The sequence below is a fragment of the Ambystoma mexicanum genome, chromosome 4q, assembly GCF_040938575.1.
Source record: "Ambystoma mexicanum isolate Mex_15411 chromosome 4q, UKY_AmexF1_1, whole genome shotgun sequence".
In the NCBI taxonomy this organism is placed as follows: Eukaryota; Metazoa; Chordata; class Amphibia; order Caudata; family Ambystomatidae; genus Ambystoma; species Ambystoma mexicanum.
In genome coordinates, this window is record NC_090928.1 from 529,898,995 (window position 1) to 529,910,318 (window position 11,324).

At 38.5% G+C, this 11,324-nt stretch overlaps 2 non-coding genes across 2 annotated transcripts; both read right to left on the reverse strand.

Moving 5' to 3' along the window:
* Window positions 1–6,790: 6,790 nt before the first annotated feature.
* TRNAK-CUU (transfer RNA lysine (anticodon CUU)) lies at window positions 6,791–6,863 on the reverse strand. The gene has a single exon. It is a non-coding gene; the product is annotated as a tRNA-Lys (tRNA).
* A 1,111-nt stretch (window positions 6,864–7,974) lies between these two features.
* On the reverse strand, window positions 7,975–8,047 carry TRNAN-AUU (transfer RNA asparagine (anticodon AUU)). Its single transcript has one exon. It is a non-coding gene; the product is annotated as a tRNA-Asn (tRNA).
* Between the last annotated feature and the right edge of the window lie 3,277 nt (window positions 8,048–11,324).

Sequence of the window (11,324 nt, forward strand, 5' to 3'; positions counted from 1 at the left end):
GTGGGGTTCGCACCCACGACCCTGAGATTAAGAGTCTCATGCTCTACCGACTGAGCTAGCCGGGCTCCTTTGGAGGCCTATAGTTTTCTTCCCTATCCCTGCACTGCCGCTTTCCACAGATAGGATGCTGTGTAATCATAGGCTCTGGTGGAGTTTGGAAAGAAAATACACATCAGCCAGAGGCAGAAATAGTCTAAGAAAGTATCAAACACAATTACCAGTCAATATCAGAACGCATTGAAGAATATCAGGAAATAGCCGATTAAACCTGTGTGGAAAAAAGTCTTATTTGTGTTTTCTCCACTTTATTTTATAGTAAGATGATGCATACTTTTTCTTTTACAGTGAATACATTAAGGTATGGTATTGCCCCATTACACATCATCCAGACATGCATTCATATATTGCATGTTAACAATGAAAATATTGCAAAGAGACTTTCAATTTCTATTTTTTTGGTCAAAAAGCACTAACATTTTAATTGTTTTTGCCCAACGTGGGGCTCGAACCCACGACCCGGAGATTAAGAGTCTCATGCTCTACCGACTGAGCTAGCCGGGCTCCTTTGGATGCCTATAGTTTTCTTCCCTATCCCTGCACTGCCGTTTTCCACAGATAGGATGCTGTGTAATCATAGGCTCTGGTGGAGTTTGGAAAGAAAATACACATCAGCCAGAGGCAGAAATAGTCTAAGAAAGTATCAAACACAATTACCAGTCAATATCAGAACGCATTGAAGAATATCAGGAAATAGCCGATTAAACCTTTGTGGAAAAAAGTCTTATTTGTGTTTTCTCCACTTTATTTTATAATAAGATGATACATACTTTTTATTTTACAGTGAATACATTAAGGTATGGTATTGCCCCATTACACATCATCCAGACATGCATTCATATATTGCATGTTAACAATGAAAATATTGCAAATATTGTAAAGAGACTTTCAATTTCTATTTTTTTGGTCAAAAAGCACTACAATTTTAGTTGTTTTTGCCCAACGTGGGGCTCGAACCCACGACCCATGAGATTAAGAGTCTCATGCTCTACCAACTGAAATAGCCAGGCTCCTTTGGATGCCTATAGTTTTCTTCCCTATCCCTGCACTGCCGCTTTCCACAGATAGGATGCTGTGTAATCATAGGCTCTGGTGGAGTTTGGAAAGAAAATACACATCAGCCAGAGGCAGAAATAGTCTAAGAAAGTATCAAACACAATTACCAGTCAATATCAGAACGCATTGAAGAATATCAGGAAATAGCCGATTAAACTGTGTGGAAAAAAGTCTTATTTGTGTTTTCTCCACTTTATTTTATAGTAAGATGATGCATACTTTTTCTTTTACAGTGAATACATTAAGGTATGGTATTGCCCCATTACACATCATCCAGACATGCATTCATACATTGCATGTTAACAATGAAAATATTGCAAATATTGTAAAGAGACTTTCAATTTCTATTTTTTTGGTCAAGACATGCATCCAGACATGCATTCATATATTGCATGTTAACAATGAAAATATTGCAAATATTGTAAAGAGACTTTCAATTTCTATTTTTTTGGTCAAAAAGCACTAAAATTTTAGTTGTTTTCGCCAACGTGGGGCTCGCACCCACGACCCTGAGATTAAGAGTCTCATGCTCTACCGACTGAGCTAGCCGGGCTCCTTTGGATGCCTATAGTTTTCTTCCCTATCCCTGCACTGCCGTTTTCCACAGATAGGATGTATTTTTTTGGTCAAAAAGCACTACAATTTTAGTTGTTTTCGCCCAACGTGGGGCTCGAACCCACGACCCTGAGATTAAGAGTCTCATGCTCTACCGACTGAGCTAGCCGGGCTCCTTTGGATGCCTATAGTTTTCTTCCCTATCCCTGCACTGCCGTTTTCCACAGATAGGATGCTGTGTAATCATAGGCTCTGGTGGAGTTTGGAAAGAAAATACACATCAGCCAGAGGCAGAAATAGTCTAAGAAAGTATCAAACACAATTACCGGTCAATATCAGAACGCATTGAAGAATATCAGGAAATAGCCGATTAAACCTGCGTGGAAAAAAGTCTTATTTGTGTTTTCTCCACTTTATTTTATAGTAAGATGATACATACTTTTTCTTTTACAGTGAATACATTAAGGTGTGGTATTGCCCCATTACACATCATCCAGACATGCATTCATATATTGCATGTTAACAATCAAAATATTGCAAATATTGTAAAGAGACTTTCAATTTCTATTTTTTTGGTCAAAAAGCACTAAAATTTTAGTTGTTTTCGCCCAACGTGGGGCTCGAACCCACGACCCTGAGATTAAGAGTCTCATGCTCTACCGACTGAGCTAGCCGGGCTCCTTTGGATGCCTATAGTTTTCTTCCCTATCCCTGCACTGCCGTTTTCCACAAATAGGATGCTGTGTAATCATAGGCTCTGGTGGAGTTTGGAAAGAAAATACACATCAGCCAGAGGCAGAAATAGTCTAAGAAAGTATCAAACACAATTACCAGTCAATATCAGAACGCATTGAAGAATATCAGGAAATAGCCGATTAAACCTGTGTGGAAAAAAGTCTTATTTGTGTTTTCTCCACTTTATTTTATAGTAAGATGATACATACTTTTTCTTTTACAGTGAATACATTAAGGTGTGGTATTGCCCCATTACACATCATCCAGACATGCATTCATATATTGCATGTTAACAATCAAAATATTGCAAATATTGTAAAGAGACTTTCAATTTCTATTTTTTTGGTCAAAAAGCACTAAAATTTTAGTTGTTTTCGCCCAACGTGGGGTTCGCACCCACGACCCTGAGATTAAGAGTCTCATGCTCTACCGACTGAGCTAGCCGGGCTCCTTTGGTAGCCTATAGTTTTCTTCCCTATCCCTGCACTTCCGCTTTCCACAGATAGGATGCTGTGTAATCATAGGCTCTGGTGGAGTTTGGAAAGAAAATACACATCAGCCAGAGGCAGAAATAGTCTAAGAAAGTATCAAACACAATTACCAGCCAATATCAGAACGCATTGAAGAATATCAGGAAATAGCCGATTAAACCTGTGTGGAAAAAAGTCTTATTTGTGTTTTCTCCACTTTATTTTATAGTAAGATGATGCATACTTTTTCTTTTACAGTGAATACATTAAGGTATGGTATTGCCCCATTACACATCATCCAGACATGCATTCATATATTGCATGTTAACAATGAAAATATTGCAAAGAGACTTTCAATTTCTATTTTTTTGGTCAAAAAGCACTAAAATTTTAATTGTTTTCGCCCAACGTGGGGCTCGAACCCACGACCCTGAGATTAAGAGTCTCATGCTCTACCGACTGAGCTAGCCGGGCTCCTTTGGATGCCTATAGTTTTCTTCCCTATCCCTGGACTGCCGTTTTCCACAGATAGGATGCTGTGTAATCATAGGCTCTGGTGGAGTTTGGAAAGAAAATACACATCAGCCAGAGGCAGAAATAGTCTAAGAAAGTATCAAACACAATTACCAGTCAATATCAGAACGCATTGAAGAATATCAGGAAATAGCCGATTAAACCTTTGTGGAAAAAAGTCTTATTTGTGTTTTCTCCACTTTATTTTATAATAAGATGATACATACTTTTTATTTTACAGTGAATACATTAAGGTATGGTATTGCCCCATTACACATCATCCAGACATGCATTCATATATTGCATGTTAACAATGAAAATATTGCAAAGAGACTTTCAATTTCTATTTTTTTGGTCAAAAAGCACTAAAATTTTAGTTGTTTTCGCCAAACGTGGGGCTCGAACCCACGACCCTGAGATTAAGAGTCTCATGCTCTACCGACTGAGCTAGCCGGGCTCCTTTGGATGCCTATAGTTTTCTTCCCTATCCCTGCACTACCGTTTTCCACAGATAGGATGTATTTTTTTGGTCAAAAAGCACTACAATTTTAGTTGTTTTCGCCCAACGTGGGACCCTGAGATTAAGAGTCTCATGCTCTACCGACTGAGCTAGCCGGGCTCCTTTGGATGCCTATAGTTTTCTTCCCTATCCCTGCACTGCCGCTTTCCACAGATAGGATGCTGTGTAATCATAGGCTCTGGTGGAGTTTGGAAAGAAAATACACATCAGCCAGAGGCAGAAATAGTCTAAGAAAGTATCAAACACAATTACCAGTCAATATCAGAACGCATTGAAGAATATCAGGAAATAGCCGATTAAACATGTGTGGAAAAAAGTCTTACTTGTGTTTTCTCCACTTTATTTTATAGTAAGATGATACATACTTTTTCTTTTACAGTGAATACATTAAGGTGTGGTATTGCCCCATTACACATCATCCAGACATGCATTCATATATTGCATGTTAACAATGAAAATATTGCAAATATTGTAAAGAGACTTTCAATTTTTATTTTTTTGGTCAAAAAGCACTAAAATTTTAGTTGTTTTCGCCCAACGTGGGGCTCAAACCCACGACCCTGTGATTAAGAGTCTCATGCTCTACCGACTGAGCTAGCCGGGCTCCTTTGGATGCCTATAGTTTTCTTCCCTATCCCTGCACTGCCGTTTTCGACAGATAGGATGTATTTTTTTGGTCAAAAAGTCCTACAATTTTAGTTGATTTCGCCCAACGTGGGGCTCGAACCCACGACCCTGAGATTAAGAGTCTCATGCTCTACCGACTGAGCTAGCCGGGCTCCTTTGGATACCTATAGTTTTCTTCCCTATCCCTGCACTGCCGTTTTCCACAGATAGGATGCTGTGTAATCATAGGCTCTGGTGGAGTTTGGAAAGAAAATACACATCAGCCAGAGGCAGAAATAGTCTAAGAAAGTATCAAACACAATTACCAGTCAATATCAGAACGCATTGAAGAATATCAGGAAATAGCCGATTAAACCTGTGTGGAAAAAAGTCTTATTTGTGTTTTCTCCACTTTATTTTATAGTAAGATGATACATACTATTTCTTTTACAGTGAATACATTAAGGTGTGGTATTGCCCCATTACACATCATCCAGACATGCATTCATATATTGCATGTTAACAATCAAAATATTGCAAATATTGTAAAGAGACTTTCAATTTCTAATTTTTTTGGTCAAAAAGCATTAAAATTTTAGTTGTTTTCGCCCAACGTGGGGCTCGCACCCACGACCCTGAGATTAAGAGTCTCATGCTCTACCGACTGAGCTAGCCGGGCTCCTTTGGATGCCTATAGTTTTCTTCCCTATCCCTGCACTGCCGTTTTCCACAGATAGGATGCTGTGTAATCATAGGCTCTGGTGGAGTTTGGAAAGAAAATACACATCAGCCAGAGGCAGAAATAGTCTAAGAAAGTATCAAACACAATTACCAGTCAATATCAGAACGCATTGAAGAATATCAGGAAATAGCCGATTAAACCTGTGTGGAAAAAAGTCTTATTTGTGTTTTCTCCACTTTATTTTATAGTAAGATGATGCATACTTTTTCTTTTACAGTGAATACATTAAGGTGTGGTATTGCCCCATTACACATCATCCAGACATGCATTCATATATTGCATGTTAACAATGAAAATATTGCAAAGAGACTTTCAATTTCTATTTTTTTGGTCAAAAACCACTAAAATTTTAGTTGTTTTCGCCCAACCTGGGGCTCAAACCGACGACCCTGAGATTAAGAGTCTCATGCTCTACCGACTGAGCTAGCCGGGCTCCTTTGGATGCCTATAGTTTTCTTCCCTATCCATGCACTGCCGCTTTCCACAGATAGGATGCTGTGTAATCATAGGCTCTGGTGGAGTTTGGAAAGAAAATACACATCAGCCAGAGGCAGAAATAGTCTAAGAAAGTATCAAACACAATTACCAGTCAATATCAGAACGCATTGAAGAATATCAGGAAATAGCCGATTAAACCTGTGTGGAAAAAAGTCTTATTTGTGTTTTCTCCACTTTATTTTATAGTAAGATGATACATACTTTTTCTTTTACAGTGAATACATTAAGGTGTGGTATTGCCCCATTACACATCATCCAGACATGCATTCATATATTGCATGTTAACAATGAAAATATTGCAAATATTGTAAAGAGACTTTCAATTTCTATTTTTTTGGTCAAAAAGCACTAAAATTTTAGTTGTTTTCGCCCAACGTGGGGTTCGCACCCACGACCCTGAGATTAAGAGTCTCATGCTCTACCGACTGAGCTAGCCGGGCTCCTTTGGATGCCTATAGTTTTCTTCCCTATCCCTGCACTGCCGTTTTCCACAGATAGGATGTATTTTTTTGGTCAAAAAGTCCTACAATTTTAGTTGTTTTCGCCCAACGTGGGGCTCGAACCCACGACCCTGAGATTAAGAGTCTCATGCTCTACCGACTGATCTAGCCGGGCTCCTTTGGATACCTATAGTTTTCTTCCCTATCCCTGCACTGCCGTTTTCCACAGATAGGATGCTGTGTAATCATAGGCTCTGGTGGAGTTTGGAAAGAAAATACACATCAGCCAGAGGCAGAAATAGTCTAAGAAAGTATCAAACACAATTACCAGTCAATATCAGAACGCATTGAAGAATATCAGGAAATAGCCGATTAAACCTGTGTAGAAAAAAGTCTTATTTGTGTTTTCTCCACTTTATTTTAAAGTAAGATGATACATACTTTTTCTTTTACAGTGAATACATTAAGGTATGGTATTGCCCCATTACACATCATCCAGACATGCATTCATATATTGCATGTTAACAATGAAAATATTGCAAAGAGACTTTCAATTTCTATTTTTTTGGTCAAAAAGCACTAAAATTTTAGTTGTTTTCGCCCAACGTGGGGCTCGAACCCACGACCCTGAGATTAAGAGTCTCATGCTCTACCGACTGAGCTAGCTGGGCTCTTTTGGATGCCTATAGTTTTCTTCCCTATCCCTGCACTGCCGTTTTCCACAGATAGGATGCTGTGTAATCATAGGCTCTGGTGGAGTTTGGAAAGAAAATACACATCAGCCAGAGGCAGAAATAGTCTAAGAAAGTATCAAACACAATTACCAGTCAATATCAGAACGCATTGAAGAATATCAGGAAATAGCCGATTAAACCTGTGTGGAAAAAAGTCTTATTTGTGTTTTCTCCACTTTATTTTACAGTAAGATGATACATACTTTTTCTTTTACAGTGAATACATTAAGGTGTGGTATTGCCCCATTACACATCATCCAGACATGCATTCATATATTGCATGTTAACAATCAAAATATTGCAAATATTGTAAAGAGACTTTCAATTTCTATTTTTTTGGTCAAAAAGCACTAAAATTTTAGTTGTTTTCGCCAACGTGGGGCTCGAACCCACGACCCTGAGATTAAGAGTCTCATGCTCTACAGACTGAGCTAGCCGGGCTCCTTTGGATGCCTATAGTTTTCTTCCCTATCCCTGCACTGCCGTTTTCCACAGATAGGATGTATTTTTTTGGTCAAAAAGCACTACAATTTTAGTTGTTTTCGCCCAACGTGGGGCTTGAACCCACGACCCTGAGATTAAGAGTCTCATGCTCTACCGACTGAGCTAGCCGGGCTCCTTTGGATGCCTATAGTTTTCTTCCCTATCCCTACACTGCCGTTTTCCACAGATAGGATGCTGTGTAATCATAGGCTCTGGTGGAGTTTGGAAAGAAAATACACATCAGCCAGAGGCAGAAATAGTCTAAGAAAGTATCAAACACAATTACCAGTCAATATCAGAACGCATTGAAGAATATCAGGAAATAGCCGATTAAACCTGTGTGGAAAAAAGTCTTATTTGTGTTTTCACCACTTTATTTTATAGTAAGATGATACATACTTTTTCTTTTACAGTGAATACATTAAGGTGTGGTATTGCCCCATTACACATCATCCAGACATGCATTCATATATTGCATGTTAACAATCAAAATATTGCAAATATTGTAAAGAGACTTTCAATTTCTATTTTTTTGGTCAAAAAGCACTAAAATTTTAGTTGTTTTCGCCCAACGTGGGGTTCGCACCCACGACCCTGAGATTAATAGTCTCATGCTCTACCGACTGAGCTAGTCAGGCTCCTTTGGAGGCCTATAGTTTTCTTCCCTATCCCTGCACTGCCGCTTTCCACAGATAGGATGCTGTGTAATCATAGGCTCTGGTGGAGTTTGGAAAGAAAATACACATCAGCCAGAGGCAGAAATAGTCTAAGAAAGTATCAAACACAATTACCAGTCAATATCAGAACGCATTGAAGAATATCAGGAAATAGCTGATTAAACCTGTGTGGAAAAAAGTCTTATTTGTGTTTTCTCCACTTTATTTTATAGTAAGATGATGCATACTTTTTCTTTTACAGTGAATACATTAAGGTATGGTATTGCCCCATTACACATCATCCAGACATGCATTCATATATTGCATGTTAACAATGAAAATATTGCAAAGAGACTTTCAATTTCTATTTTTTTGGTCAAAAAGCACTAAAATTTTAATTGTTTTCGCCCAACGTGGGGCTCGAACCCATGACCCGGAGATTAAGAGTCTCATGCTCTACCGACTGAGCTAGCCGGGCTCCTTTGGATGCCTATAGTTTTCTTCCCTATCCCTGCACTGCCGTTTTCCACAGATAGGATGCTGTGTAATCATAGGCTCTGGTGGAGTTTGGAAAGAAAATACACATCAGCCAGAGGCAGAAATAGTCTAAGAAAGTATCAAACACAATTACCAGTCAATATCAGAACGCATTGAAGAATATCAGGAAATAGCCGATTAAACCTTTGTGGAAAAAAGTCTTATTTGTGTTTTCTCCACTTTATTTTATAATAAGATGATACATACTTTTTATTTTACAGTGAATACATTAAGGTATGGTATTGCCCCATTACACATCACCCAGACATGCATTCATATATTGCATGTTAACAATGAAAATATTGCAAATATTGTAAAGAGACTTTCAATTTCTATTTTTTTGGTCAAAAAGCACTAAAATTTTAGTTGTTTTCGCCCAACGTGGGGTTCGCACCCACGACCCTGAGATTAAGAGTCTCATGCTCTACCGACTGAGCTAGCCGGGCTCCTTTGGAGGCCTATAGTTTTCTTCCCTATCCCTGCACTGCCGCTTTCCACAGATAGGATGCTGTGTAATCATAGGCTCTGGTGGAGTTTGGAAAGAAAATACACATCAGCCAGAGGCAGAAATAGTCTAAGAAAGTATCAAACACAATTACCAGTCAATATCAGAACGCATTGAAGAATATCAGGAAATAGCCGATTAAACCTGTGTGGAAAAAAGTCTTATTTGTGTTTTCTCCACTTTATTTTATAGTAAGATGATGCATACTTTTTCTTTTACAGTGAATACATTAAGGTATGGTATTGCCCCATTACACATCATCCAGACATGCATTCATATATTGCATGTTAACAATCAAAATATTGCAAAGAGACTTTCAATTTCTATTTTTTTGGTCAAAAAGCACTAAAATTTTAATTGTTTTCGCCCAACGTGGGGTTCGCACCCACGACCCTGAGATTAAGAGTCTCATGCTCTACCGACTGAGCTAGCCGGGCTCCTTTGGAGGCCTATAGTTTTCTTCCCTATCCCTGCACTGCCGCTTTCCACAGATAGGATGCTGTGTAATCATAGGCTCTGGTGGAGTTTGGAAAGAAAATACACATCAGCCAGAGGCAGAAATAGTCTAAGAAAGTATCAAACACAATTACCAGTCAATATCAGAACGCATTGAAGAATATCAGGAAATAGCCGATTAAACCTGTGTGGAAAAAAGTCTTATTTGTGTTTTCTCCACTTTATTTTATAGTAAGATGATGCATACTTTTTCTTTTACAGTGAATACATTAAGGTATGGTATTGCCCCATTACACATCATCCAGACATGCATTCATATATTGCATGTTAACAATGAAAATATTGCAAAGAGACTTTCAATTTCTATTTTTTTGGTCAAAAAGCACTAACATTTTAATTGTTTTTGCCCAACGTGGGGCTCGAACCCACGACCCGGAGATTAAGAGTCTCATGCTCTACCGACTGAGCTAGCCGGGCTCCTTTGGATGCCTATAGTTTTCTTCCCTATCCCTGCACTGCCGTTTTCCACAGATAGGATGCTGTGTAATCATAGGCTCTGGTGGAGTTTGGAAAGAAAATACACATCAGCCAGAGGCAGAAATAGTCTAAGAAAGTATCAAACACAATTACCAGTCAATATCAGAACGCATTGAAGAATATCAGGAAATAGCCGATTAAACCTTTGTGGAAAAAAGTCTTATTTGTGTTTTCTCCACTTTATTTTATAATAAGATGATACATACTTTTTATTTTATAGTGAATACATTAAGGTATGGTATTGCCCCATTACACATCATCCAGACATGCATTCATATATTGCATGTTAACAATGAAAATATTGCAAATATTGTAAAGAGACTTTCAATTTCTATTTTTTTGGTCAAAAAGCACTACAATTTTAGTTGTTTTTGCCCAACGTGGGGCTCGAACCCACGACCCATGAGATTAAGAGTCTCATGCTCTACCAACTGAAATAGCCAGGCTCCTTTGGATGCCTATAGTTTTCTTCCCTATCCCTGCACTGCCGCTTTCCACAGATAGGATGCTGTGTAATCATAGGCTCTGGTGGAGTTTGGAAAGAAAATACACATCAGCCAGAGGCAGAAATAGTCTAAGAAAGTATCAAACACAATTACCAGTCAATATCAGAACGCATTGAAGAATATCAGGAAATAGCCGATTAAACTGTGTGGAAAAAAGTCTTATTTGTGTTTTCTCCACTTTATTTTATAGTAAGATGATGCATACTTTTTCTTTTACAGTGAATACATTAAGGTATGGTATTGCCCCATTACACATCATCCAGACATGCATTCATACATTGCATGTTAACAATGAAAATATTGCAAATATTGTAAAGAGACTTTCAATTTCTATTTTTTTGGTCAAGACATGCATCCAGACATGCATTCATATATTGCATGTTAACAATGAAAATATTGTAAATATTGTAAAGAGACTTTCAATTTCTATTTTTTTGGTCAAAAAGCACTAAAATTTTAGTTGTTTTCGCCAACGTGGGGCTCGCACCCACGACCCTGAGATTAAGAGTCTCATGCTCTACCGACTGAGCTAGCCGGGCTCCTTTGGATGCCTATAGTTTTCTTCCCTATCCCTGCACTGCCGTTTTCCACAGATAGGATGTATTTTTTTGGTCAAAAAGCACTACAATTTTAGTTGTTTTCGCCCAACGTGGGGCTCGAACCCACGACCCTGAGATTAAGAGTCTCATGCTCTACCGACTGAGCTAGCCGGGCTCCT